This window comes from Dromiciops gliroides, chromosome 1 (genome assembly GCF_019393635.1).
Source record: "Dromiciops gliroides isolate mDroGli1 chromosome 1, mDroGli1.pri, whole genome shotgun sequence".
Lineage (NCBI taxonomy): Eukaryota > Metazoa > Chordata > Mammalia > Microbiotheria > Microbiotheriidae > Dromiciops > Dromiciops gliroides.
Genome location: NC_057861.1, coordinates 140,652,482 through 140,680,337, shown reverse-complemented (window position 1 = coordinate 140,680,337; position 27,856 = coordinate 140,652,482). Strand labels below are relative to the sequence as shown.

The following is a 27,856-nucleotide window of genomic DNA, read 5'->3' as shown; positions in this document are numbered from 1 at the left end:
TTACTTTGAAGATCTGCTTTCAGCTACCCACCACACAGAATAAAAGGTGATGATTTTAAGTAGGCTCAAGATGTCAAATATTTATGATGTGTTATTACATTAGAAATTAGCAAGAATGGGAAAGGTCACATTTAAAACTCAAAGAGTTACCTTGTGAGACTCCTTCATTAATGTAATAAAAATACTAACACTGAAGAGCAGTTCGTATTTAATGAAATAAGAATCTAATGGGATTTCCTCTCATTTATCTGTTCCTTATTTACATTTGAACTACTTTATATAATAAAAAAACTAACTATCCCAAAGTTAAGAGTGCAGCACTCAAAGACTGAATTAATGTATTTGGTGTTAAAGCTGTTCACCTTTTGTTCTTGAAGAGGACCAATGACATCATGAGGGTGATGGCTGACAAAGCCCTGTTAGAACACATTCTAATGAAGCACTTTGGTAACTGTCTTCAAATATAAAAAAGGGGCATAAGATTTTGAGCTGCATGGGACCTTGGAGAAAACCTAGTCCAACACCTTCATTTTTACAGCTAAGGAAATTGTGGCTCTTCTCAGCCACAAGGATCATAAATAGCAGAGTTAGAGTTCAAACCTGGATCCAATATGACTTCTACTACACCACTGCAAAAAGAAAGCAGATTCAAAAAAAAAAAGCAGATTCTCTCTCTGAAGAGAATTTCCAGGGAATTATTTTAAAATACAGTGAAAGAATTAGGTTAAGGTTTTTTAAAATGCACATTTTCTAGTTGTACATGTCGATGAATAATTTAACAAGTTAGTAAGATAAAAGTATAGGATGTCAGTCTTTAGCTATTTTAAGGAAGAAAAAAAAAAGATCCATCCATCTAGAATTGTTTGGGTACAGTTTTGCCCATAGGAGGTGGGGCATGGAAGAGAATTCTTGAAGTTCTCTCCAATTCCACAATTCTTAATTGTAATTTTTTTATGAGATACATCAGTAACCTTGTGGGGGAATGCCTTCTTGCTAACCACTTCTGATGAACATTAAGTGCTTTCAGCTGAGATTACATTTCTGGTACTTTGCAAATATGATTCTGAATGACATCATTAGATCACACTGCTTCTCAGTACGACCTCTTCTACTTTTTACTAAATTCAATGCTATTTTTATGTCTTTGGTTATTTTCTCCATTTTAACCTTTTGTACAAGCAATACCTAATGTCATTTACTTAGAGTGTGAAGTAAATGCAAGTCATGCTGATCTGTTTATAAGGCAGTGATTTGAACGATATCTTTTATACTATACTGGGTTTATTTAAAAGACCAGGGCTACAACCAAAAGGAACAAGTTGCTCCTAAGAATTAGAACAGAAGCCCAAAGAGGTACAGTGGCAGTGGTGGACCTTGATTCCTATTTTAGTGCTCTTTCCACTATACCATGTTTATACCAAAGGGGAAAAGATAAAGCTCAGGTACTAGGGCTTTAATTTGATATCCTGCTTGTTTTTTAAAACAATTTCCTACCTACTGAAAGTAAAATACTCAAGAATTTACTGTTCTGTATTTTTTTTTTTTGTGAACTTATATGAGGACAACCCTCTACTCCTTATCCCAACCTAATGCAATTTGACCGGTGTTTATTGAGCATCTACATGCAAGGTAATACATAAATAAAACAACCAAAAAGCTGCCCTGCCCTGAAGTGTTAACCTTCTAAAGCGGGGTTATCACATGTAAACAGATAACAGATAAGTGTGTACATGATGATATGAGGAGCAAGGGAGAACTAACATCTATATAGGGGGGATCAGAAAAGGCTCACCGTGGGAGGTGGTTCCTGAATTAAGTCTTGAAGGAGACTAGGGATTCTGAGATGAAGTAACCAGGAGGGAAGACATTCTGGGAATAGGGGAGTCTAAACAAAGGCACAGTGGGTGGAGATGGAATGCAAAGTTTTGGGAATGGCAAGTAGAACAATGTAGCTAGAATGTAGTATGTGTGAAGGGAAATAATGTGAAGTAAGCCTAAGGTGGGTTATTGTCAGACTGTAAAGGGTTTTAAATGCTAAGCTGTCCTTATTTTCCCAACTTCCTTCCCCACTCCAACAGAAACTAAACTGGAGCATAAGACAGACCCCAAACTGTTCTTTAAAAAAATAAGAAATAAAATATAGAGCACTGTCAGGTGTGTCTTAGTGAGGCAATATGTGCTTGGGTAAAAGCATACCAAGTGTAGAGAAGGAAAAACAATTGGCATTTCTATTTGAAATGCAATAAGAATTCTTGTGGTTTACAGACTGGGAGCCTGCTGGCTGTTGGCTCACTTGAAAGAAAAAGCCTTTTTTGGGTCTGTTTTGCATCCAGAATAAGTGTATTTAAAACATATCTTATGTGTTTCTTTTTGCACTTGAGATACTTCTAATTTTACTCCCAAGTCTAATAGACCCAAAGATAGGTAACATTTTTCATCTCAACTGTGGAACTGAATAATTCCTAAAGTAAAGTCACAATTTATTTGAAGTTTCAAGTATTAGAAGGAAGTCAACAATATAAAATACTCACTTGTACTTAAGAAAATTAAGTCTTTCAGTGGTCACTGTGTAGCCTGTCTGAATTGTTAATATTGTTATTAACAAAACGTCCCGTAGTGTGCCAGTCCAGATCTACAATAAACAGACAACTCATTTAGAAGAAAGGTGTGGCCTGAAAATGATTATGATATTCTATTAAGTCCAGGCAATTTGGTGAGGCCTATAGGAGTTTTCCAGAAAGTCTATGAGTGAAACATGATATTAAGTCAGTACATAGGTAACTGACATGCAGAAAAAGCACTGAAAAAAGGGGACAGGAATTGGAAAGAGGGTTCAATAAACTATTATTATGTTATGCACAAATGGAAAAATGTTGACTAAAAGATGAACCAAAAATATGGACTATTAGGAAAGTACAAGCAGTCCCCAATGTACATGTTCCAAAAGATCATCTGTTAAGTCAGTTGTTTGGATCTCCAACTGCATTTTCCCATAGAAACGATGTCATAAATGGTGGTTAAGTTCCCAGATTGTCCCACAAAAGCCTATTTAACCCATAATATAACCAAAATACTTGCAATACTAATAATTAGATGCCAGAAAACAAGAAAATTCATTTAAATAAATCTTTTAATCTAGTCAAGTGCTTCAAGTCAAGCTAGTGCTTGAGAATACATGAAAATCAAGAAAAGAACATTTTAAAAAGTGGGACAGCTAGGTGGCACAGTGGATAAAACACCAGCCTTGGATTCAGGAGGACCTGAGTTCAAATCCAGCCTCAGACACTTGACACTTACTAGCTGTGTGACCCTGGGCAAGTCACTTAACCCTCATTGCCCTGCCAAAAAAAAAAAAAAAAAAAGGAGAATACATGAAAATCAAGGCTCACTTTTAACCATCTAACACCAGATATGTGTTTGCTGGTTTCTCCAACCACACAGTTAACTCTTGCTTGGAACCTCTACTCCAAACCATTCTGTAACCCTATGCTTGTTAGAATGTAGGCTTGGACTGCTGCATTCCTCTGTTCGCTCCAGTGATTGGGGGAAACTGTGGAAGGGAAGGTATCTCAGTTAACTTTTTTTTTTCTTCTGGGGCTCAGGAAGGTGAAGAAGGGTAGATTAGAAGAGTGGAAGACTGCATTGAACATAGCAAAATCAGAAATTAGTGGGACAAAATAGTTAGTCTAGAGTACAGGTTTCTGACTAGTCTTAATTGCTCTGGTGGAGGTGGGCAAATTTAGTGCTGGATAGAAGAATGGAATGTTAAGGCAAGGAGGTCATCCACAAAGAACGTAGGAATGTAAGAGAAAGACAATGTTCCAGATGCCTGGATGCTGGTAGGCAAAATGGATGCTTTAACCTTGTCTATGAAGGGAAACAACTATGAAGCTTTGGTTACAAATTAACCCTTGGGAGCAGCTAGGTGGCCCAGTATATAGAGCACCAGCCCTGGATTCAGGAGTACCTGAGTTCAAATCCTGCCTCAGACACATGACACTTGCTAGCTGTGTGACCCTGGGCAAGTCACTTAACCCTCATTGCCTTGCAAAACAAACAAACAAAAAATAAATTAACCCTTGATAAATGTATTCTATAAGACTTCTTGTTATAACTACCTTCAAATTATGTAGTGAATGGATTAATGTTATTTTATGAAGTTTTATGTGCAAACATAGGCCTTCGATCAACCTAAAAGAATTTGTTAAGCAACTCCAGCATTCCAGGCACTGTGCTAGGTGATGGCAAGACAAAGATAAAATGAAACAGTAGCTAGCCTCAAGAACTTACATTCTATAGTGAGAGATAACACATACATGTATAGGTATATACAAAATAGATGCAAAATTTAAAAAAGGTAATTGTGGGAAACACTGCTTTGCATTGCTAAGCTTGGAAGGAAACCAGGGACTCTCAGAGGCAGAGATGAGGAAGATTACATTTCATACATATGGTGCTTCCTCTTTTATTACCTTTTATTTCTTTTGAAAATATTTTATATAAATTCATATGTTACCTCCACCTATAGAACTGTATGTTCTTTGAGCAGAAAAGAGAATCTTTGAGTGGAAAAGAGAATCAATTAGGGAGAAGTAAAAGACTAACTATAGTGAAGGTACACTTGAGATTAGATTGTATAAATCTGTAATGGATTCTGTCAGGAGTCATGACTCTAGCTCTGTTCAGCAGTAAGTAAGTAGCTGCAATGAAGGTAGATGATGGGAGTAATGCAGGACTAGAGTTTGGCAAAGCATGAGAAGTGAGAGGAATAAGGGGACAAGGGATTTGAAAGTGGAGGACTGTGTGATATTTCAGTGGTAAACCTTGTGAAGCCTGAGAATGAGGAAAATGAAGCCAGAGCAGAAGTGATAGCCTGGGAGAATACTGAGGAGTAAAGGAATTAGAGGTCATGGGGAGGACAAAGAATAGGTTTAGGAAGAGTGAGGCATAGGAAGAGACAGAAAGAGGTTAAGATCAGTTAAAGAAATTTCATAATTCTTCATCATGGAATAGTAATACTTATGGGTGGTAGTGAGATCAGGGGTGTGACTGTCCCTGTTTGTGCCTATGAAGGAGTAGTTCATAAGGATTAGGAAGACTAAGGCCCCCAATAGATAGGCAGTCAAAGGTCCTCAAAAGAAGAATTGTAAACTATTAACTACCATATGAAAGAAAGACCATCACTATTAAATATAAATGAAAATCAAAACAACCCTGATGTTTCACCTCACACCCAGCAAACTGCTAAAAGCGACAAAAGATAGGAATAGTCAATGTTGGAAAGGTTGTGCATTATTAGTGAAGCTATGAACTCCTCCAACTGTTCTGGAAAGTAATTTGTGATTATGCAAATTAAGTGATAAAATATTTATGCCCTTCCACAGCGAGGCAAATATAATATGGCCAATGGCAGAAAGAAATGCTGTATACAAACAAATTATTTATAGCAGTAGTTTTTGCAATAGCAAAGAACTGGAAACAAAGAAGATGCTCATCAATTTGGGAATGGCTATAAATTTGTGATATATAAATGCAATAATAGAATGTAAGAAATAATGAATCTAATGAATTCAAGAGAAGCCTGTGGAGCCTTATATGAACTGATGCAAAATAAAGTCAGAGAAACAAGATATGTGACTACAACAATGTAAATAGAAAGAACCACCACGAAACAACTGTTAACTGAATGTTACAAAATTATATATAAAGACCAAACTTGCCCCCAGAGATTTTTTCCTTGTACTTTCTCCCCCCACTACCCTAGTCTCTAGAGTTGAATGTCCATTATTGTGGATTCAGTTCCAAAGATGCAAGATAAAATATTTCCTAGAGCATTTGAAATATACTTTTATATTTAGTTTGCTAAAGTATCACTGTTGTAACCTGAGTGTGTATGGAAAAGACTAATAAACTTATAGATTGGTAAATTTTTTCTGCAAACAAATTTTGAATCTATTTTCAACACTGCTCTATCAATCACTGAATGGGTGGCTGCATCCTCATCAACATGGTATACTGGAAAGAGTCTAGATTTGAAATCAGGAGATAAACTTCTATTCAAATTTCATATGTGATGCTCATCAGCTATGGAACCTTGGGAAAGTCACTTCTGAGTTTCAGTCTCTATATAAAATGAAGATTTAGGATCAATGGAAAGAACACTGGATCAACATTGAGAGGTTTGGGGCTCAAATGCTTCTTAGTATTATTAAGTCATCTTGATGACTTTACACAAGTCAACTTCCTGGCACCTCGGTTTCATAAAAGGAGGGGACTAGACTAGATGGCTTATAAAGATCCTTTCCATTTCTAATTCTATGATTCTATTATCCTAAATACCTATAGATGTAGGTGTAGATTGTATAGTGTGGTAAAAAAATATGAAAGTTTTTTAACAGTCGGTTAGGATAACTGAAAGACGCCAGTTTTTCTTTAAGGACCACCCTTTCAGGGAGGAGACCAACGGCATGAGCTACGCATGCCAGTCCGCCTGCTGCGCACGTCAGACTGCCTGCTAGCACTCCACTTCCGGGGTGTGAGCTTAAAAGGCAAGGAGAGAACGGAAGTGGGGGTTTTTTCTCTCTCTCCCCAAAGGTGGCCTTCTCTTTTGGTGAGTTTTATACGGAATATAGACTAAGCTTAGACTTAAGACGATTTGTATTGTGTTTCTACTTTCCTATCCTTCTAATCAACATCACCTTGTGACTACCATACAATAAATGGTCTATCTAGAAAACCAGAAGCTTCTTCCATTTACTAGTCTGGGAGATAAATTAAGGGAAAGGTTAAGTAGGGTAGATTTATGATCTAATATCCAATTTTAAATCTCACAATAGGATATAAGGCTGGACATGTACTGGCCCCAGCAATTGCCTTGAAACTTTAAAAAAAAATTATGTTCAGTTCCCTGATCTCGGTTTGCTTTTTGATCTTGTTCCCTTTTCTCAAAGGTAAAATTAAGCATGTGCAGCTACAAGACCTGTGGGTAGACTAACACAGATGCCTTTCTACAATATTAATTACTAATCAAAGCCTGAATAAAGCAACTTCCTTCCCCTAAGTGGTTTATTCCACTACAGTTTCATTTTTGGACATACTGAGATAGAATTGATTTGTATAACCAGAGATGTCCTATAGGAAGTTGAAAATATGTGACTGGAGTTGAATTTATTCATATGTATATGGTTCTTATCATTAGTAAAGCAGGTCAAGAAGTTTTGGGGCACTCTTCTTTTGACAGACAGAATTCTAGCAGATGTCTACATAATCAAAGTCCTTCATTACAAATTATATCCTTCCTCTATGCCAAACTCCTCATTTCCTTCTTCTGTCTGGATGGTCTACAGTATATTCCAGGGACAAAATCACTTCCATTTATCATTTGATCTTCATTCAGATACTCTTTGTTATGCGTCCCCACTGGTTACTGTGTTTCCTCATATATATATATATAATGACATCACACACACACACACACACACACACACACACACACACACACACACACACACACACACACCCCCCTTTTACTTATCCTATTCCTTTTTTGGTTGAATAAGAAGGCAAGACTTTTGATGATGTAATTTATACTATTGTGATGAAGACGAAGAGGTGTGGACTAGGTGATAACATAATTAGATAGATTTAGAAATGCCTGGATAGTCAAACTCTAAGAGTAGTTGTTGATGGCTCAATTTCAATGTGGCAGGATATGACCAGTTGAGTACCTCATAGATTTGTATCTAGCCCTGGGTTATTTGTCATTTTTGCCAATGACCTGGATAAAGAATGAAAGCATGCTCATCAAATTTGCTCACACAAAGCTGTGAAGTATAGCTAACACACTTGATAAGTTAGGATTTTTAAAATGGCTTGAAATTTACATTGAATGCCTTTTTTACTTTTTAACCACTACTAATTAGATTTGATAATTGAGTATTTATAATATAGAGCCTGAGGTCTGAAAGTTGTGTTCCCCCTTCGTTCTTACTTTTCCATTATTTTCCTTGATATTTTGGATGTTTTGTTTCTGCAAATAAATTTTGTAATTACGTGCTAGGGTATTGGGCTAAATGTAGTAAATGTGAAATTCAAGAAGTAAAGCCTTATACGTGAATAAATAAAAATTAATCTCACAAGAACAAGAAAGGGGAGACAAAATTAGACAATATGCACCCTGGAAAAAAAAAGATATGGGATTATTGTTGGGTTGCAAGCACAATATGACTTAGAAGTTGTGATGTGGCAGCCAAAAAAGCTAATGAGATCTTGGGGCTGTACTGAGACATATAGCTCCTAGAAATGGGGACATGATGTTACCATGTGACTCTGTCCTTGTCAACTACATCTGGCATACTGTGTTCAGTTCTATGCACCACAGTTTAAGAAAGACAGCGATAAGCAAAAAAGTATTCAGAGAACCAGGATAGCAAAAAGCCGCGAGTCCAAATCATAAGAAAATCACTTAAAAGAAATGGGGCTACTTAACCTGGAGAAGAGAAAATTTGGAGAGGGTGGAAGGGAGTTATAACTGTCTTCCAGAGGTGTCATGTGGAAGAGGCATTCTGTTTGTCTCCAAAGGGCAGAACCAGGAGCAATGAATGAGAGTTGCAAAGAGGCAAATTTAGAGTTGATATCAGGAAAAATTTCCTAATAACTCAAGCTATCAAAAAGCTGAATGGGTTTCCTCTACAAGTGATAGATTCCCCCTCCTTGGGGGTCCTCAACAGAGGCTGGATGATCTCTTGTCTGGTAAATTACAGTAGGAACTTTTTGGTATATGGGTTGGACTAGATGGCTGAAGTGCCTTCCAACTCTTAAATTCTGTGACAGTATAATTAGTTATTATCATCATTATCAAACACTGGATCTAAAATTTTCAAAGTATTTTACATACATTATCTTTTATATTTTTACTAATAAGAATCTTGAGAGAGATATGCTATTATTACTAATGTTAGGAAACTAAGGCTCAAAGCGACTAAATGACTTACCCAGGATCACGTAACTACTATTAGAGGTGTATTATGAACCCAGGTTCTCCTGACTCCAAGTCTATGATCATACTGCTATATTACTGAGCCCTGATAGTAGATAAGTATGTGAGTATGTGAGTAACAGGGAGAAGAGAGAGAGAGAAGAGTAAAATTTTAAGAAATGCCCACAGTTAGAAAACAGGCACATTGATACCCTGTTCGTAGAACTGTGAATTGGTACAGCCATTTTGGAAAGTAATTTAAAATGATACCAAATAAGTTACTAAATTGCATAACATTTGACTTCTGATACTACTATTACTAGGCCTATATTCCAAGGAGATTAAAGAAAATACAAAAAATGTATAACAGCTCTTTTTGTGGTGGCAATGAAATGGGAAAGAAAAGGGGATCCTTATCAATGACTGAAAATGATGGTAAATGAATGTAATGGACTACTGTGCTATAAGAAATGAAAAAATAGATATCTATTCTACCACTTAACTGTCCTAAGAAATGAAGAGACTTGGTTTCAAAGAAACCTGGGAAGACTTGTATGGAATGATGCAGAATTAAGTGAATAGAATCAGGAGAACAATTTACATTATATAATAGCAGCATCATAAAAACAAAAAATTTTTGAAGATTTAAGAATTCTAATTAATCATGATTCCAAAGGACCGATGATGAAGAATGTTATCCACCTCCTGACTGAAAGGTGATAGAATATGTAGAATGAGACACTTTTTTTTGATCTAGCCAAATGGGAATTTTTTTTGCTTGACTAATCTTTTTTTTTTTTTTGGCGGGGCAACGAGGATTAAGTGACTGGCCCAGGGTCACACAGCTAGTAAGTGTCAAGTGTCTGAGGCCAGATTTAAACACAGGTCCTCCTGAATCCAGGGCCGGTGCTTTATGCACTGCTCCATCTAGCTGCCCCCTTGCTTGACTAATCTTATTTGTTGTAAGGGTTTGGTTTTTTTTTCTTTTTAGAGAAAGAGTAAAAATTAATGCTTGATAATTTTTTAAAAATTTTTTAAAAAAGAATTAATTCCCCATAGTCAGAAATAACAGAACCATGACAGAGAACTGAAGAGGCTATTGCATAACATCTAGCCCAATCTCTTCATTTTGTAGATGAGGAAACTGAGGCCCAGAAAAGTCAAATGACTTCCCTCAGGTCACATAAGTATTTAGCAGCAGACCCTGTTTTGAAGCCAGGTCCTCTAATTCTAAAGCTAGTGCTTCATCTATAACCTACATTTGATTGCTTACCGCCTGGGGCGGGGGTGGAGGAAAGGAAGGAGGGACGAAATTTGGAACTCAAAACATTATATAAAGGAGTATTTACTGAGGAAAAAAAATAATAAAGCCAGTGCTTTCTTTCCCTGTACCTCCCTGTTTCCCTTAAGAAGAAGCCAAGTACCTGGTATTTTGGGGTTGTCTCTCTTCAAGTACCAACCAGGTCCAAATCAGCTTAGTTTCCAAAATCAGATAAGATGGGGAAAGTCCAGGAGAAGATAGCCATAAACAATGCCCCCCCCCCCCCCCCCCGCAAGTTTGATGGGAATAGAGCAAATACTAAGAGACTAAGAAGTCAATGGAAAGGAAGTGGGAAATAGGACCAGGATAGAACAGGGTCACAAAATAAAAGAATTAGCTTTAAGAAGATTGCTACAGAAGGGAGGATGAAATATACGTTCCAGAAAGTAGTCATCTTATTTCTAGCACAGAAAAACCAGGGCTTTTGGCTCATTGTACCGTATATACCCATAGACAGAGAATTATACGGTATAATGAGATACAGTATATTATACAGTATAATGTGATGAGTCACAGGGCTGTTGAAAGAATAGAATGCATTCTTATAGCTAATAATCAGATTTATGGTGATTCGTATGCCTTTAAAGTTCTTGATAAACCTAGTGCATGTACAGAATAATACAGATTTACACTTTCATATGATTTTTTTTTACAACATTTATTTTATTTTTTCCAGTTACATGTAAAGGTGGTTTTCAACATTCATTTTCATAAGATTTAGAGTTCCAAATTTTTCTCCCTCCCTTTCCTCTCCCCTCCACAAGACAGCAACCAGGTTATATATGTACAATCCACAAGTGCTCTTTTCATCAGTTCTTTCTATGGGGGTGAGGGGGGGGGATAGTAAGCTTCATCATCAGTCCCTTGGGATTGTCTTGGATCATTGCACTGCTGAGAGTAGTTAAGTCATTCACAATTGCTCACTGAACAATACTGCTATCACTATGCACAATGTCCTCCCAGTTCTGCTCACTTCACTATACATCAGTTCATGAGTCTTTTCAGGTTTTTCTGGGATCATCCTGTTTGTCATTTCCTATAGCACAATACCATTCCACTACAATCATACACCACAGCTTCTTCAGTCATTCTTCAATTGATGGACATTCCCTTGATTCTCAATTCTTAGCCACCACAAAGAGTTGCTATAAATATTTTTTGTACAATTTTCTCCCCTTTTCTTTTTCATGATTACTATTAACTATTTCCCTTCCATCCTATTCCCTTCCCCATGATATTTATTCTATTACCCATCTTCTTTCATCCTATCACTCTTCGAAAGGGATTTGCTTCTGTCTGTCCCCTCCCCCAATCAGCCCTTCCTTCTTTTGCCCCCCCCTCTTTTTTTGGGGGGGGTGAGGCAATTGGGGTTAAGTGACTTGCCTAGGGTCACACAGCTAGTAAGTGTTAAGTGTCTAAGGTCACATTTGAACTCAGGTCCTTCTGACTCCAGGGCCGGTGCTCTATCCACTGCGCCACCTAGCTGTCCCTGCCCCTCTCTCTTTATCCCCTTCCCCATCTATTTTCCTGCAAGGTTAGAGAGATTACTCCACCCAATTGAGTGTGTATTTCATATGATTTTAATTGGTGAGATAACAATACTACAATCTAATGGCAAAATGCCATTAGATACCATGTATAATTAAGTTAACATATTATCAAAGGTAGCTCATAACAATGGTGCTTTTATTTAATCTGACCATTATTAATGAATTTCTAACAAGGAATAATTAGATTCAATAAGAGCTCATTTTGTTTTGCCATCAGGCATGGATAACCATTATACCCTACACATCTCTTTAACTCAAACATCCTGACCAATATTATCAGAAAAATGCACCTACATGCTTAAATGACCACAAAAACAAATAATTCACATTTACATAGCATTTTAAAGTTTAGAAAGCAATTTTCTGGGTAAGACAAGTATCTCCACTTTACAGATGAGGAAAATAAGGCATGAAGCATTTAAGTCAGAGGTGTCAAACACAGAAAAACGCTAGACTGAACCAGATTAAAAATATAATTGGGAAATATTCAACAAAATAAATAAAAATACAATAGGATACTGATAATGTTAATATGTAGCTTTCAAAATCAATATATATGTATATGCATATATTATGTGAATATATAACTATACATGCATGTGTGAGTATATGTGCATGTGTGTGTGTTCACATATACATACACATGCACGCACACACATATAAACATACATATACATCTCCTACACTTTCCAGCTCTCTTTTATGTAGTCTTCCCCTCACTGGAATGTAAGCTCTTTGAGGATAGGGGCTGTTTTACTTTTTATATTTGTAGACTACTGACCTTCTTGGATTCCTTCAAGTCCCGCCTAAAATCCCACCTTTTACTAGAAGTCTTCCCCAACCCCTCTTGATTCTAGTGCCTTTCTTCTTTTAAATGTTTCGTATTTATCCTATACATACTTTGCTTTATATATGTTTGCATGTTGTCTCCCCCCAGACCCCCTTAGATTGTAAGCTCCTTGAGAGGAGGGACTGTCTTTTGCTTCTTTTTGTATTACAAGTGTTTAGCACATTTGACTGGCACATAGTACACTTAATAAATGTTTATTGCCTTGTTTTGTTTGTGGTTAAAAGGACTTGGGAAATAAAACTCTAAACCAGATGTTCTTAACCGAGGGTCTGTGTACTTTAAAAATTTTTTAAACTTTATTTAAATATAATTGGTTTTATTTGTAATGAAACTGAGGGTCTTAAAGTTTAAATAATTTGTCCAAGGTCACAAACTATCAGTTTTCAAAAATTTGATCTGAACTCAGGTGTCTTGACTCCATGTCTAACATTCTTTCTACTCTACCATGTTGTTCTAAGGCTTCCACAAGATATGTGCACAACTCCTTGTAATCTAAAATGTCCTAAATCGATGTAAGATGCTATTATGTAAATGTTTTTAAAGCATCTTAAAATACTTTTAAAAGTTTCATCTCATAATTATTTTTAAAGTTTCTTCAGCAATTTCATTGACATAATTCTTTTCTTACTAAACCCTTATATTATAGAAAGTAGAAAGACCCAGGCTAGTAAAGGTCTTAAGTATTGAGATTTTATGATACTGAGAAAAATCCCTTCAGTATTTTTCAGATTTTACTTATTGCAATTGATTTATACAATGTGGACATTTAAAAACTCACAAATATTGGTATTTTTTAATTTTACAGGAAGTGACTACATTCCTGGGATTTTTTGGTTTGTTTTTCTTTTAATAATTCCAAGTGTATCTCACTATATAAATTATTTTTAGTCAGTACTTACTGGTATTTTCCTTCTTCTATCAGGAAATCCAGAAATACTAAACAAAGATTTTTTAGCAATATCTGCAAAGTAAGGAATTATGAAGGTCACTGAAATTGTTTAAATAATGGGGATAAACCAATTGGAGACTGAATTTTTCTCATCTTCCTTCTCGGGAAACTTTTTTTTTTTTAACAGAATAACTGCCTCTAAGCTACTGACTTATCTTAGTCCTTTAATAAACTAAATGTTTTCAACACTAAGAGTGGATTTGTGTGGTTTAATGATGCCACCGTGTGGTCTTCCAGTCTTCAAGCACAACTGCAGCAAATAGTACTTTGCTAAATTGTAGATGTGAGATTTTATCAGTATGGGTACTCACTCCACCCAAAACAGATCACAACCAGTTCAACCTTTTCCTTTGGAGTGATTTTTATCCATATAATTCTATAAATTATCTGTAAAAGATCCACCCAATGTGCTAAAGGGCTTTCTCTAGGTCTTCAAAATTAAAAATAAATAGGAAATTGTATAAATGTCCTTCTTCTATCCTGATTGTTTCACTTCACAAATAATCAGCTCAACCAGTAGTTTAAAACAGCTGACAAAGGTAAAACTGTTTTTTTCCATAATCTTCTCTAATATTAAAGTTAACTTTTGCAGGAAACGTGCAAAAAATACATTTTTCTTCATTTAGCATTCTCTTTTCATAAAACCTTTCTTTATGCTTATAGATTACAAAACATTTTTTTTAATTCTATTCCTGGATCATCTAAATAACTTCTTTTTTGTTTGTTTTTTTGTTTTTGTTTTTTAGGGCAATTGGGATTAAGTGACTTGCCTAGGGTCACACAGCTAGTAAGTGTCAAGTGTCTGAGGCCAGATTTGAACTCAGGTACTCCTGAATCCAAGGCCAGTGCTTTATCCACTACGCCACTTAGCTGCCCCTAAATAACTTCTTTAATTAAAATTTTGTTGATTTGCTTGTTTTTTTACAAGATCTATAGTAGATTTTATAGTACAAAATCTGAATGCAAAAGTGGATTTGAAAAAATAATGATGCAGCCCACCTACATTTTCATTTGAATAATCTCAACTAAGTCTGTTTCAGAAATAATGATTCATAAATTCCCAGTTATATTTTAAAATAAACCTGCTGTCCTGTTCTTAACAGAATAGACAAATGTTAACTTTTACCTTAACTTGAGTTGTATAATTATGTTTTACCTTACCGTGAAATTTTACTTGTTGAAGATTCCTATAAATTTTACTTCAAAAACATCTTTGGGGCAGCCCAAACTTAACCCCAATTGCCTCGCTAAAAAAACAAACAAACAAACAAAACAAAAACCCAAAACATCTTGTAGGCCAGCCAGGTGGAGTAGCACATTCCCTAATACCAGGGAGGCTGTAGCCTTGAGCCCAGGAGTACTTAGTTGTCCTTGCTGTATAAGCTAATCATGCAGCAGTACTAAGTTCAGCAACAATACGGTGAGACTGGGGGGCTGCCTAAAGAGGAGTGAACTGGTCAGATAAAAAATGAAGCAAGTTAAAACCCCTTTTCCGATCAGTGGTAGGAACTGGCCCTGAGTGGCCACCGCCCTTCCATCCCAAGTGACATAAGGAGAGCTAATCTTAAAAAAAAAAAAAAAGGAGAAGAAAAAAAAAGTTATATGTCATAAAGCTGTCCAAAGGCATGATGGAAGAACTCTGACAGTCTGGGCATTTTTTTTCCTCAAGTAGATGAATGCTTTGATTTAGAAAATTGCTAAACTAATAAAAATGGTTTTAGGAAGGCTTTTTTCTACAATGTTGAGTGCAGTATTAATATTTTTTCTTTAACAAATATAAAAATGAATACAAAATAAATATAGGGTAGTTGAGGAGGAAGGGCATTTGCAATGGGGATCAGGAAAGGCTTCATGTAAAAGCTGGGGTTTGGCTGTATCTTGGAGGAAGTAAGGGATTCTCTAAAAAGGGTCACACTCCATCTCTGCTTTGTGTATCTGTGCACTATCTGTGTGTCCCAGTAGAATGTGAGCTCCTTAAGAACAAAGGCTGTTTCTCTTTGAGCGGCCCAGGGAGCCCAAGGGAATTGTTTTATGACAGAGGTCATAAGAAGCAGAGAAAAAATTTGAAGCCAAATCCATCTTACTCCAAACCCAATGTTCTTTCCACCAAATCACACTGAACTCTTCTGAGCTATGAATCAGTGAGCTCCTGTGCTTTTTCTACATTGGTGCTATTGTAGGGGGTTGACCAATGACCTTCCACTGGCACTAGATTACCACAGGAAAAGAATGGCTAGTGGGAGTATCACATGGAGAGGATCTGCATCCAAGTTTTAATGACTGTGTCTGTTTAACCCTCATTCATTATCTTCCATAAAATCTTCCCAGTGAATAGGTACAGCTTTGCATTGTCACCTATCATTGTTTGGAAGTATTTGAAGAAATAAAATTTCATTTACCATTAATTTCTCAAAATCTCTAAAGCCCTACTGGCTTCAGTGGCTGTTATACTTAATTTGCAATAGTAATAGTTGAACAAAACTAAATTTGTTTCAGATTTGGATTAGAAAAGTGGCCTATGGTTCAGATGATTTTATTAGATAAACAATACTACTGAAATATGGCATCATAAAAAACCCCAGAAAACTAAAAACTGAGACTAAATTTTATTCATTTGTCCTTGAGCCATGCATTCTTTTTCATTTGCTTTAGCTCTTAATATCTCATGGTGGGACTTCCTGACTTTTACTTGGTCTCTGTTCCTCTGTTATCCCCCTCTTTTAATCCATATTTTATAGATCTAATTTTAACAGTACTGCACTCTGCTTATAGAAGGCACTCAAACAGCCTTCTGTTTGAGGAGCTAGAAGACTTGAGCTCTAAGTCCCAGCCTGCCACTAACCTGAATGATTTAGCACATAATCTTTTGGGGCTCTCTCATCTGTAAAATGCAAACAATACTTGTCCTATCTACCTAAAGGGAATCTACAAAATAAAATAAATTTTGACATGCAACAGTTGCAGAGTATTATTTGCTCATTTTCTCATACTCTGTATTATAGCAATCATTCTATTCCTTTTCTAGGATGATTAAAGCAATTTATTCAACCAGGTTAACAGTTATGATTATGAAAGACTAGCCACTGTTTACTATAGCTACTAATAATGAACTTTATTTTCTCTAACAACTATCCCCTCCTTTCATACCATGATATTTTTTTTTTTACTATAAAGCAGAGAATGAGAGGGAAACTATTTGAGCATCTACTAGGGTCCTAGTCCCCAGCCATCCTTGGACATTTTCATAAACATCTAAGATTCTCATTCCAATTTACTGAGCATTCTTCCAAAGTTATATAGTAATTAGTATAAAAATTAATTGGGGCAGCTAGGTGGCATAGTGGATAGAACACCGGCCCTGGATTCAGGAGGACCTGAGTTCAAATCTGGCCTCAGTCACGTAACACTTACTAGCTGTGTGACCCTGGGCAAGTCACTTAACTCCAATTGCCTCACCAAAAAACAAAACAAAACAAAATTAATTAGAACCTGAGGTAAAAAGTGGTTATTACTCCATGGAGTACCTACATGATAGTTCTATTATGGAAAACGCTCTGAATTTGAAGTCAGAAGACTTCACTTCAAATCTCCAGATTTGCTACTTACTACTCATATGACTTTGGGGAAGTGGCATAACCTCTCTATTTTTATTTTAGTTTCCTCATCTGTAAAATGAGAGGTTTGGATTTTATTACCTTAAAGCTCCCTTTCAGTTCTACCAAGCCTTGAGTTTTGCTTTTCTGACTAAGTTCCTGCTTCCAATGAGCTCTAGACTCTTCAATATCCTTCTTAAAATGTGTTTCCCAGAACTGAACACAATACCACTTAAGATGTACTGTACTTCCTTCTGGGCACCATATTTTATGATGGACATTGATACGATCAAAAATCCAGAAGAAAGCAACTAGAAAGATAAAGGACTGCTTGGCCTGGAGAAGAAAAAGTTCAAGGTGACATATGATAACCGTCTTTAAGTATCTGAAAGGAATCCTGTGTTCTGTTTGTCATCAAAGGGCAGAATTAAAAGTGATGGATAAAAGTTGCAAATTTAGGCTTGATGTAGGAGAAAACCTACCAGAGATATCCCAAAATGGAATGAAATGCCTTCAGAAGGCTTTAAGCAGGTAGGCAATAAGCATTGATAAAGTGCTTACTGAGAAAATTCAAACCAAAAGAAAGGCAGTCCTTGCTCTCAACGAGTTTACATTCTAATGGAGGGGGGCAGCTAGCTAGCGCAGTGGATAGAGCACCAGCCCTGGAGTCCGGAGTACCTGAGTTCAAATCCGGTCTCAAACACTTACCACTTACTAGCTGTGTGACCCTGGGCAAGTCACTTAACCCCAACTGCCTCACTAAAACAAAACAAAACAAAAACATTCTAATGGAGGAAGACACAAAAGGAAGATGAAAAGGACAAGGGAGGGAACATGGGGTAAAGGGGTGGTGAAGTCTGGAAGGGGGGAGAGGTAAAAGAAGTGGAAGAAAATATGCATTTGTGCCTACTATATGCCAGGTACTGTCCTAAGCATTTTACAATTATTATTTCAGCTGATCCTCGCAACCTTGGGAGGTAGATTCCTCCCAATTCTTCCAGTTCCTCCTAATTTGGCAGCTGAGGAAACTGAGGAAAACCGTGGTTAAATGACTTGCCCAGAGGCTGTATTTGAATTCAGGTCTTCCTAACTCCAGACCCATTGTTCTATTATTGCACCACCTAGCTGCTCAGTCTGGAGTCAGAAACAGAGCCAGGAGGGGAATAAAAGATAGCCTGCCTGGCTCCCTTCTTAAATGGGAGGCCCTGGGAGGAACTTGGCAAGCACAAAGGCTGGATAGCTACTTTTCATGTATGTTTTAGTGGGGATTCTTTTGGGGCAGGAGTTGGACTAGATCAGTATTAATCCCTTCTAGCTCTGAAATAATGTGAACCTGCTTCCTCTAGTTCCTGCGTAAAACTCTCTGAGACAAGTTTTCACGTATGTATCTCTTCCCCACATTTCCTGCCCTATCACTCTCTCTCAGGAATACCTTTAAACCCTTTCTCAAGAGGCCTAAGGAGATAAATCACATACTTAGGCAGCAGATATATTTACAGGGACTCTTGCCCAGCTATGAAGAGGTCAGTGAACCTTTAGTGATATATTGGTGTAATATACAATGCATCTCTTATATAGAGCTCAGTGTGTTAATTAGTAACGAAAAATGAGTTGATTTCTATGTCCATCAGGCTATACAGAACAAAGGAGAGAAGAAGCCTATCCTCAATGACCATGGGATTATTGTGTGCCTGACATGGGCCTAATATGAAATTAGCATGGAAGTGCATAGCTCAGGAATAGGAGTGGTCAATCACCACTGCAACATATGATCAGGAGTAACTGAGGCTTCCCTCATGATCAGCTCCTACAAGAGTAGTCAGCTGGCCGGCTTTAGACACTTGACACTTACTAGCTATGTGACCCTGGGTAAATCACTTAACCCCCATAGCCCTGCAAAAAAAAAAAAAAAAGAGTAGTCAGCTGGGAGTGGGAAGGGAGAATGGGCAACAAAAAGGAAGCAGCGTAAGTCAGAAAAGGGCATTATTTTACATTTTATTGCAAACAACTCCCAGCCTACTCCAGAGCACAGGAAGTTAAGGTCTCAGGTTGACTATCTGAATGTACTCTGTATCTGTCACATATGACTGGAATGTACTCCTTTCTCGTTTCCATTTCAGAGAATCGACTTCTACCTTCAAGATGCAGCTCAAGCACCATCTTTTAAACAAAGCCTTTCTTGATTACCCACTCCCCCCAAATCATTAATGCCCTATTATTTCCTATCTTATATTTAACGGTCCTGTATTCTCTTTATATTTATTCTGTATGTGTGTGTATACATATATATGTTGTCTCTGCTGATAAAATGTAAGCTCCTTGAGAATAGGTACTGTTTCACTTTTTTTGTCTTTATACTTCTAATAACTGTGCCTAGCACAGTGCTTCACCTTTAGTTGCTGGACTGAATGAGGCTGTCACAGAGCTCATCAGAATAGAAGTCAAGGCTTGCTCAGGGTCACATAATCAGTATCAGAAGTGAGACCTGAACTCAGGTTTTCCTGACCTCCTGAGGTTAGAGAGAGGAAGGAAGGAAAGAATCTAGTGGAATCAATCCATTAGAAAATACGAGTTCTACTTCCAGAGAAAGAAAGAACTGATGGAGTCTGAATATAGACTGAAGCACACTTTTTAAAAATGATTTTTCTTGTTTGCTTCTGTGTTCTCTTTTGTAACATGGCTAATATAGAAACGTTTTCCATGACTGACTGCACATGTATAATCTATACCAAAGTGCTTGCCTTCTCAAAGAGAGAAAAGAGGAAAGGAGAGGGAATTTGGAACTCAAAAAAATTATAAAAATTGTTCTTATATGTAACTGAGAACAAATAAAAACATTCTTAAAAAACAAATATGGGGCAGCTAGGTGGCGCAGTAGATAGAGCACCGGCCCTGGATTCAGGAGGACCTGAGTTCAAATCCGGCCTCAGACACTTACTAGCTGTGTGACCCTGGGCAAGTCACTTAACCCCAATTGCCTCACTTAAAAAAAAAAACGAAAATACAAATTACCTGGAATTATCTAAAAAAGTAATTTTTCTTTTGTAGTTGCTTTAGTTCTTAAAAAGTTGTTTAATACTTCAACAAGGAAACTGGATTTAAAATCCTTGACAGTGGAGAAGTAGAAATGGCAGCAGAAAACCTTAGATATTCCATTCTTCCAAATGTGTTTCAACCTGTTTTTATAGACTCAAATGCTAAATTCTGTCTCCATCTACTGGATTAGCAACAGGGATGATTCAGAAACACTTAACTTATAGTTGCCAAAGAGTATTGAGAAGCTGCAAAGTACACTAAGAAAAATGCCTTGGGAAGTGCTGTTCTACTCAACTCCTTACCTATGCCTCCTGTGGATTTATAAAATGGTACCTATAAGAGGAGATAGCCTCTATCTGCTGTATAAATATGTTCCCTAGGAATCTCAAATATTTATGCAAACCTGATTCCCGTTCACAGGAAACAAAAGCAAGAATGAACATTTTCTATGATCTCTTAGCTCAAGATATGCATCTTAAGGGACTATTCTCAGGATCTAGGAATATTTTTGTTTTTGTTTTTTAAAGAATTTAAGGTCAAGGGGCAGTTGGTGGTACAGTGGATAGAGCACTGGCCCTGGAGTCAGGAGGACCTGAGTTCAAATCCAGTCTCAGACACTTGACACTTAATTAGCTGTGTGACCCATGGCAAGTCACTTAACCCTCATTGCCCTGCAGAAACAAAAATAAAACCAAACAAACAAAAAAAGAATTTAAGGTCAAATAGTCTCTTTATCAGCCTTCCAAATATACATGCTTAGTATTACCAAAAGTAACTGAAGACAACTGAACACACTATACGGCACCTATAAAAATCATTTTAATACATTTCATAACAATGGCTCTATAATTGGAAAAATAAGAGCATGACAGAATACATGATTTCAGATATTTTTCTATCTCAAAAGATTCCAAAAAGAACTAATTCTTTTGAAAGGAATAAGCCTTTAAAATATAAAAATGAGTTATGATGCATTTCTTCACTTCATAATTAGAAGAGTAGGGGGCAGCTAGGTAGTGCAGTGGATAGAGCACTGGCCCTGGAGTCAGGAGGACCTGAGTTCAAATCTGGCCTCAGACACTTGATACTTACTAGCTGTGTGACCCTGGGCAAGTCACTTAACCCTCAATGCCCAGCCAAAATGAAAACAAAAACAAACAAACATAATTAGAAGAGTATATGCCAAAGGCTGGCAACCTCTTAAAAGTGGTGCCAAATGGGCAATCTTTATACTTCTGGCACAAGGGCAGGGGATGGAGTGATGGTGGTGGTTATTCATTGACACACACTATGAGAGAGGAGCAAAGAACATAATGATTCTTTTTGCTGGGCAATGAGAGAGAGTTAAGTGACTTGTCCAGAGTCACACAGCTAGTGTCAAGTGTCTGAGGCCACATTTGAACTCAGGTCCTCCCGAATCCAGGGCCCATGCTTTATCTACTGTGCCACCTAGCTGTCCCTGCAGTGACAGGTCTGTGTGAAAATCAGCCCATATACCACTGGTTGCTGGTTCTCTGAAAGATCTTGGAAAATGGAAGAGGTATAGAAGGACTGGAGGAGGGCAATTTCAATTCAATAAGAGTTTATTAAGTATCAACTATATTCCAGGCACTGTGCTAGGTATTAGGGAATACTACACAACATGAAACAGTCCCTGCCCTCAAAGAGTTTATACTCAATAGAGAGCAAACAACTTGTAGATAGAAAATTAAATACAAAATATACACAAATTAATTTCCCAGAGTCAGGCATTAGCAGCTAGGAAGAACAGGTTTCCTGTAGGAGGTGGAACTTGGCTTTTAAAAAAATAGTGATTTTATATGGCAGAAATAAAAAGTCAGGATACTCTTGGATATCAAAAGTCTTTGGATTGAGTCTCAGCTTTAACATTCTAGTTGTGACATTCTGGGTCAATTATTTAACCTCTTAAAGCCTCAGTTTCTTCATCTGTAAAATAGAGATAATTCTTATACTACATATATTGTAAAGGAAAATTATGCAAAAAGTACTTCATAAACTGTAAAGCACTATTTAACATATTTTATTATTAGATTAAAATATGGATCTGAATTCACAGAAATTTATCATAAAGTGTGGGGTCAATTAGGCAGGTTATCTGAAGTCACTCTACTTCCCTACAAAGAAGTCAAGACTTGTCTGTCATCAAAAACCAGGCAGAGAGGGGCAGCTAGATGGCGCAGTGGATAGAGCACTGGCCCTGGATTCAGGAGTACCTGAGTTCAAATCCGGCCTCAGACACTTAACACTTACTAGCTGTGTGACCCTGGGCAAGTCACTTAACCCCAACTGCCTTACTAATTAAAAAAAAAAAAAACCAGGCAGAGGGACAGCTAGGTGGCACAGTGGATAGAGCACTGGCCTTGGATTCAGGAGGACCTGGGTTCAAATCCAGTCTCAAACACTTGACACTTACTAGCTGTGTGACCCTGGGCAAGTCACTTAACACCAAATGCCTCACCAAAAAAACAAAACCAAAAAACCCCAAACCAGGCAGGTAGTCAAGAAACACCTGAAGCAAGGAAGGTGAAGTCAGAAAACAGATTTGTGGCATTATTAGACACAAAGAAATCTTAAAACCAAGGTAACTTCGGTTGTTTTTTACACATACTTATATACTCTCTGCCATTTTCAAGTCATGGGTAGCCAAAGGATTTCAGGGCAGAGGAACTTGGAGGAACCTGGCTGTTGTAAGATGCATGGGGCTGAGTTAAAGGTAGATCTTGACAAATAGATAGTATCAAAAACCTGACCATGAAACTATTTAGGATAAGATCCAAATGTCAATAATTTGCTAGAGATATAATCAGTGTTTAATTTATTGAATGACAAAGAGAGGAGTTGTTAATATGTCCAAAATCACTTCTGGAGGAAAGATCATTACAGGTTTGAGGCTGAGATTAACAACAGTATTCAGGTGGCCAGAGCTCCTATTGACCCAAACTTACCTTATTTAGTTATCTGTGCTCCTGAGGAGCTTGAAATGTTACATAAGTGTCACAGAATTTTAGAACTTTAAAAGACTACAGATATCACATAAATCAACATTTCTCAAATTGAGTTCCACCTGAAACGAATGGGGTTTTCCTCTGATGCAAGCAATATAAATACTGAATTTAAATTACATGTAAAAACACCTGCTATATGAAGCAATCTTCAGAATGAAAATAGGCTTCATTTTTGCCTTGTTTAGCTTTAATTTCCCTGACTCCCACTCTTTTTATCACACAGGTGCTCAACACCTTCACATTCAATCATTCAACAAGAGAGTATTATCTGCCAAGCATTGTTCTAGGTATTAGGGATGCAAATACAAAAAATGAAAATTCCTACTCTCAAAGAACCTAACTTCTATTAGGGAAGAGAATAATTACATATATAACTATATACAGAATAAATACAAAGAAGTTAAACACAATGTAGTTTGACAGGGGCAGCACCAGCAGTTACAGCGATCAGGAAAGGCTTCATGTAGAAAGTAGCACTTTAGCTGAATCTTGAGAGAATTCTGTGGGGAGATGATGATGAAGTGAATATCAGGCCTGATGAACTGCCTGTGCAATGGCATGGAGAAGGGAGATGGAGAAAGAGAGATGTCTGAGAAACAGAACAGGCCAATCTGGCTGTATTGCAGAGTATATGGCCAACATACTTTGAGTGGTCAGTGGTGTGCAATGAAACTGAAGATAGCTAAAGAGGAGAGGCTATGTGTTTATCTTCAAACAGGATAGGTCTGTGAACTTTTAAAATTTATTTTGACAACCGGATTTTAATATAATTGGCTTCCTTTGTATTCTTATGTATTTTATACATTCCAAAACATTATTCTCAGAAGAAATCTGGGTTTTACTTGACTGAAAAGGTGCCCATAACACAAAAAAAGGTTTAGACTCCCCGGTCATCCTGGCAGCCATGTGGAAGATGGATTGTAGGGGAGTAAAACATGAGGCAGAGAAACAGTTGTTTAGGCTGGAAGCAAAGAGGGCTTGGACTAAGGTGGTCATGACTGTGCAAAGAGAGACAAGAGATCCTGATGTGAGAAACATTCTGGAGACAGAAATGGTAAGATGTGCCAACTGAATGAATATGTGGGGTGAATGGGAAGTGGGAAGACATTGAGGATACTAGAAGAATGCTGGTGCCTTTGTATGGAAGAGGGGTGAGTGGTTTTGCGGGGTAAGGACACAAGTGAACAACAATCTCAATAACTGAGGGGTTATCAAGGACGGCTTCATGGAGATAGCACCTGAGCTGAGCCTTGAAAAAAGATGTGGATTCCAAAAGGCCAAGGCACAGATAAGGAGGAAGCATATTTGAGACATGAGAAACATCTGTGAATGTATGGATGTGGGAGGTGGAACACTAAGTTCTGAGAACAGAAAGCAGGACAATTTGGCTAGAACACAGAGTAATGGGAAATAATGGGAAATGAGGCTGAAAAAGTAGGTTGGAAACACTGTAGAAAGTATGAAATGCTAGATTTAATCATTCACATTTTATTATTGAAACAAAAGGGATCTTCGAGCAGGAGTGTATCATAGTCAGAGCAGGACCTTGGGAAGATTTCAGTAGTTTCGTGGAGAAGCAATTAGAGAAGACCAAGATTGGAAATGGAGAAACTAATTACAAGGCTATGACAACAATCCTGGGAAGATGAGATGAGGGCCTGAATTGGGGTAATGGCCACATGAATGATCAGGAGAGAGAATGGAGATATTGTGAAGGCAAGAGCAATCGACTTATCAACAAATTAGATATGGGAGGAAAGGGAGAGGGAAAAATCAATGACTATGGACTCTAAACCTAGTTGATTATGAGGACAGTAGTACCCTGAATATAAATATGGAAGTCTGAAGGAGGATAATGTTTAAGACAGAAGATGACAAATCTGGTTTGGGCCATGCTCAATCTGGAATAGGGCAGTTAGGTGGTACAGTTCTTAGAGTGCCAAGCTCATACACTTGCTAGCAGTGTGACCCTGGGCAAGTCACTTAACCCTGTTTGCCTCATTTCCTCATCTGGAGAAGGAAATGGCAAACCACTCCAGTATCTTTGCCAAGAAAACCCCATTGGGGTCATAAAGAGTCAGACACAACTGAACAAAACCAAAAAACAAAAAAGTTTGGAATGCTGACAGGACATCCAAGAAGGTAGATAATGCAAGGCTGGAGTTGTGATGATTTGTTTTTGAAGTTATATGGACAGAGAAAATACTTGAACACATGGGAGTAGATGACATTACCAAAAAAGAAAATGTAGAAAGAGAAGAGGCCCCAGGAGAGAGCCTTAGGGATATGCATCCCTAGGAGATAAACGATGGAAAACAATCCAGAAATGAAAATGAACAATTATAAAGGTAGGAGAACAAGGAAAGACTAGTACTCTGAAAGACAAGGTAGGGAAAAGTATCCAGGAGTAGAGAATGATAAAAAAGAGTCAGAAGTTGCAGAAAAGTCAAGAAGGATGAGCACTGAGAAAATTTAGGAATTAAGATTTCGGAATTAAGACCGTTGGTAACGTTCCAGACAACAGCTTCAGCAGGGTGGTGGAGGAAGACAGCAAGCCTTCAGAAGAAGGCGGTGAATATAAGGATATAAGTAAGTATATAAGGAGGCACTGAGTGTAATTACACAGCATGAGACACAATGAAGAATTTACCTGTTTTTCAGCAAAAACAAAACCAGATACAAACTTCCCTTCCTGGGAAGTTATGGAACATTTGTTCCTATAACTGGAAAGCCTATGGAAATTACTTAAAAAAAAAAACAACCAGTGATCCACAAGTTCACTTTTCCAGTTTAGATATTCCGTGAAAATTGTCATAATTGTCATTTATTTCTAGACTTGTAGCTACCTCAGAATTTATTAATTCACCCTACCTGCGCTATGTTTAAGGATCACTTGGTGTCTTGCTCTGGGCTTCACCCTCTTCCCACTCTGCACTTAATTTGAGGTGCTCACATCTCCTAGGGGAGGTGAGGGTGGAGAGGGTGGGGGGAAGGGAATAAGGGGAGTCCTAGCCCTGGCTGGGGGAGGTGGGGGCGATGAGGAGGAGGGGGAAATGATCCTCACCCCCAAGAGGCCACGTTCAGGAGGCCGAGACCCCCCCCCTCAGGCCCAGAATAATAGGTTCCCCCCACACTCGGGAGAGGGGGGGCGGGTCTGGAGTGAGGGTGCCCAAGACACCCCCCATGGGGATCCGCTGGGGCCGAGGTCGGGCTGGGCGGTGGCCACTCTGGGGATAGGGGGGCGGGGGGCACACCGACTGATAGACAGACCGAAGAGGGAATGAGGGGATGGGCCGGCGCCGGCCATTGCGCCCCCTCCGTGCTCTCGGCCAGGCCATCCCGCTCCCACGGGAAGGAAAAGGCAGAGACCGTGATCCCGGCCCGGACCTGGCTGGTACCTTTAACTCCGCCGAGCAGCGGCAGCAGCGTCCCCGCTTCCCCGAGCCAGGCCCATCTCTCAGCGGCAGCTGCACAGCGACTGACAGGCGGAGGGAGGGAGGGAGAGAGGCAGGCACGGAAGAAGGCAGAGCGCGCAGGCGCAGGCCCCACTGCGCTCAGGGAGGAGGGGAGGGGAAGCAGCTCCCGAAGTGGCGCTGCTGGCGACAGTCTGCTGCCCCCTAGAGACCGGCGGCTCTCATTGCGCTGCTCCCGAGGCACCTCTCCTAGGCCCCGCCCCCACTGCTTCTAAATGCGGCTTGGGGAAGGAGGGCCGTCAACTAGCATTTAAGCGCCTTTACTGCGTGCCAAGCGCTCATCCTTATCCAGCCCTGCTTAATCTTAGTGCCTTCACTCTGAGGCTACCTGGCCTGTTTTTTGCTTGCTATAATCTTGGACACAGATAGTCCATATGAACATTTGGAGTGAAGATGTCTTTAAATTTCTGCCTCTCGTGTTTCCTTTTAGCTACTGCAATTCTTCTTGGCTCAAAGAGCACAGTGCCTTCTTTGATGTGGGCATGCCTTACAATGATTCCAAAGTTCTTCAGAGAGACCTTGAGACTGTCCTTGTATGGATTCTGACCTACACCCCAGCACTTGCCTTGTATGAGTTCTCTGCAAAATAACGTTGTTTACGTAAACACTTTTGGCATTCAAACAATGTGCTCTGCCCATTGGAGCTTCGCTCTTTGCAGTAGAGTTTGAATGCTTAGCGGTCAGCTCACGAAAGGACCTCAGTGTCCAGTACCTTATCTTGCTAGGTGATCTTCAGAATCTTCCTAAGACAATTCAAATGAAAGGGATTCATCCCTGTGTGGAGATCCTCTCTATGTAGAAGTTCTGCCACCTGTGAAAGACTTTAGCTAAAAAGGTCCAAGGTGTCCCACTGCATCCTGGAGAGGAGGGGGTGGGGGGCAGTTAATTGGCAGCTAGGTGGTGCAGTGAATGGAGCACTGGCCGTGAAGTTGGGCAAACCTTAGTTCAAATCTCACCTCAGACACTAGCTGTGTGACCCTGGGCAAGTCACTTAACACCAATTGCCTTAAACATCCAGGGCCATCTCCAGTTGTTCTGATATATTTTGCCACTAGACCCAGATGGCTCCAGAGGAGAGAGT

The 27,856-nt window shown here is 38.5% G+C and overlaps 1 protein-coding gene across 2 annotated transcripts in view; it reads right to left on the bottom strand.

Moving 5' to 3' along the window:
- The window catches only part of ANKRD46 (ankyrin repeat domain 46), a 38,398-nt gene extending 11,547 nt beyond the window's left edge, over window positions 1-26,851 (bottom strand). The window contains exons 1-2 of one of the 2 annotated variants that reach the window (XM_043976496.1): window positions 26,701-26,851; window positions 2,532-2,632 (exon numbers count right to left, since the gene is read on the bottom strand). The gene's annotated coding sequence lies outside the window, so the exon portion shown is untranslated. The remainder of the gene's footprint in view (window positions 1-2,531; window positions 2,633-26,700) is intronic. The other variant, XM_043976497.1, reaches the window with a different exon arrangement.
- Window positions 26,852-27,856: the final 1,005 nt, after the last annotated feature.